Source organism: Zingiber officinale, chromosome 7B (genome assembly GCF_018446385.1).
Source record: "Zingiber officinale cultivar Zhangliang chromosome 7B, Zo_v1.1, whole genome shotgun sequence".
In the NCBI taxonomy this organism is placed as follows: Eukaryota; Viridiplantae; Streptophyta; class Magnoliopsida; order Zingiberales; family Zingiberaceae; genus Zingiber; species Zingiber officinale.
Window position 1 is genome coordinate 45,199,908 of NC_055999.1, and position 3,133 is coordinate 45,203,040.

At 40.0% G+C, this 3,133-nt stretch overlaps 1 non-coding gene across 1 annotated transcript; it reads left to right on the plus strand.

The window, feature by feature from the left end:
• The first annotated feature begins 503 nt into the window (after positions 1-503).
• On the plus strand, positions 504-609 carry LOC122007569. Its single transcript, XR_006119041.1, has one exon. It is a non-coding gene; the product is annotated as a small nucleolar RNA R71 (small nucleolar RNA).
• The last annotated feature ends 2,524 nt before the right edge of the window (positions 610-3,133 follow it).

The following is a 3,133-nucleotide window of genomic DNA, read 5'->3' on the forward strand; positions in this document are numbered from 1 at the left end:
TTCTGTAAGAAAAATTGGGATGGCTCTTCCATCCAGGGTTATAAGTATTTGAGTATGGGTTGTTCTGCCTTTGATTGTAACTCATGATTGCATCACATTATTCCAGTTGATTGATTTGTGCAGTGATAACTCCCAATGGACATGAGTCATTTGAGTGCTCTGAACTCCCACATACTTCACAAGATGTTCTAATAGCATTGCCCATATTAGCACTAGTCCCCATATTCTCAAATTTCTTTGTAAGAGCGTCTAATTTTGCAGACAAAAGAGTGACTGCATCTACATCAAACTTCCCTGATGCTTTAATTGATGGGTTTACAGAAGAATAGCCACCACTTCTTTCATTTGCCCATTGATGATGATTTTGTGCTACACTGTCAATAATTTCTTCAGTTTCATCTAAACTTTTATTCATAAGTGCCCCTCCAGCAGCTGAGTCAAGGGACACTTTGGTATGATAGTTGATACCATTATAAAAAGTGTGCAACACTAACCATCTTTCCAACCCATGATGTGGGCATTGTCTGAGCATACTATTATATCTATCCCATGCTTCAAAAAGAGATTCTGAGTCAGTTTGCTTGAAGCTTGCAATTAAATTCCTCATATGAGCTGTTTTGCTTGGTGGATAGAATTTATCAAGAAACTGTTGCTCACACTGCTCCCAAGTGGTGATGCTATTAGGGGCCAAAGAATTCAGCCATTGCTTTGCCCTATCTCTTAAAGAAAACCCAAATAATAATAATCTAACTGCTTCTGAAGGAACTCCATTCATTTTCATGGTACCACATATTTCATAAAAGACCTCTAAGTGTTGATTGGGGTCTTCATGAGGTCCTCCACCAAATTGGTTCTGCTGCACCATAGATATAATTGCGGGTTTGATCTCAAAGTTATTAGCTTCCACTGAAGGTCTTGAAATACTAGATCGAAAACCTCTTGCATAAGGTGCTGCATAATCCTTGAGTAGTCTATTTGCCATGTTCAAATGTTCATGTTCTTCAATTTGCCTTTGCATAATTCTTCTTTTATGGAAAGTTCTGTCAATCTCAGGGTCAAAAGGAAAGAATTCCCTGCAGTTAGATCATCGCATACACAAGAACAAGATAGCAAATGACAATTCAACAGAAAAAGAAAAATAAAAGAATCAAAAATGCAGAATTGAATTTGTACAAAAAGAATTAACAAGAAGTAAAAGTTATACAAGAAAGTAAAAACAGAAATCTAATGATTAGTTACAACTATGCAATATGAAAGGAAAACAAATGTTATGTTTAGTCTAACTCAATTGATAATTCCTAATGTTATAGCGCAGTCCCGGCAACGACGCCAAAAACTTGTTACGGAAATGTCGCAAGTAATATAAAAGATTATCGTATCCACAGGGACTGGAATAAGCACTAGAAATGTCTCAATGCGAATTAGCTAAACAACTATCCAATTGTTTAAAATGCAAAGTGAAGGTAAACAAATCTAATATTAAAAATCAACAAACAAGAGTTTAGTGTTTTGGGTTATGATAAAGGGAGATTCTAGGAGTTTCGGTTTCTTTGTAAGATTTCTTGAATGTAAATGGTTCACCAATTCTTATCCCTCAATTGTCAAACACTAGTAGAAAGTTGTCGGTTCTCTCTTGCAATAGATAACCAGCTAAGGACTAAGAAATGTATCTAAATATGATCAATTAGACGTGAACCTACGTTGTCCTTACACAAAAGCGCACCTATTACTATGCCTTCCTCGGATATCAACATAGAAGCCCACAACTTATTAATCTATCAAGATACAAGAAACTAATCACAAGATCCATCCTACTCTCTTGAATATTCCTATTTCCTCTTCAAGATTATCTCTCAAACGTCCTTACACGGGCTTGCACCTGTCACGTGGATCCCTCGGATGATCGAGTGAGAGTTTATCTTTACAAAGTCCACAAGAAATCCAAACAATCAATCAAGAATGAGAATTAAGCACAAATCACCATTAATCATTCAAGATCTAATTGATACAAGCAAGACAATGTCATTGAAACAAGAAATTGGCAAATCCACAAGAGATTACATCAATCCATCATACAAATACTCCCTTAATCCTAGAATACAAGATCTACTCCATGAATCGAGGAAGAATACCCGAAGAAATAAAGATTACAAGCATTTCTTAAATCCCCAATCCAAGAAACCAAGAAAAGGGGAAAAGAGAAAACTTATCTACGAAGAAGCCTCGTCTTCGGATCCAATCCTCGCTCCGGAGTCGAAATCGTCAAGAACTCCCCTCGAATCGCCCAGAAATCCTCCCAAGAATGGGAGGAAACCACCAAATCTTGCCTTCTCCCAAAGGGGGAGAGATCCCCTTTCAATTCATGAAGGAGGGTTTAAATAGAGGAGGAAATCGGGCGCCACATGGCCCCATAACACGGCCGTGTGAGATTCACACGGCCATGTCCAGTTCCTTCTCTGCCAAAGCTGCACGGCCGTGTGACTCACACGGCCAGGACCCTTCTGTTCTCTGGAAATGCTACACGGCCGTGTGGTGCACACGGCCACCACCTGCTTGGCCTCTGGAAACCTCACACGACCATGTAGATCTACACGGCCATGTAAGGCATCTGCTCTAATTTCTTCAAATCAAGACACGGCCGTGTGAGATTCACACGGCCATGTCCTCTTCCCTTCCTGTTAAAACTACACGGCCGTGTGTGGTACACGGCCTGATGCTCTCTCCCTTCAATTCCTTCCAAGCTTGTCCGAGGACGCATAATCTTCACCAATTTCGACTCCTGTGTACAGAAAATGCACAAAAAGCAGATCTCCGAACCAAAAGAGTAAATATGCTAAAAGGAAAGCTGGAAGTATAAAAATGCATAGATCAAGCATGCTCAAAGTATATAAATGTGCATAAAAACATGCATAAAAGAGTATATAATCTACGCACATCAGCTTCCTTGAAGAGTTCGTACTCTCCCACTGTCATGGTCATGTTGATTCGTCCAGAATCATCCATCTTCATGTTCCGGAGCAGGTAACTGTGTTCCCATAGACGACACCAAATTTGATCCGTCCGGAAGCTGAGTCGGACAGAGGCTGGTCGCGCTATCGCCGGTGTTGACGGGGTGACCTGGTACCTCCTGGAA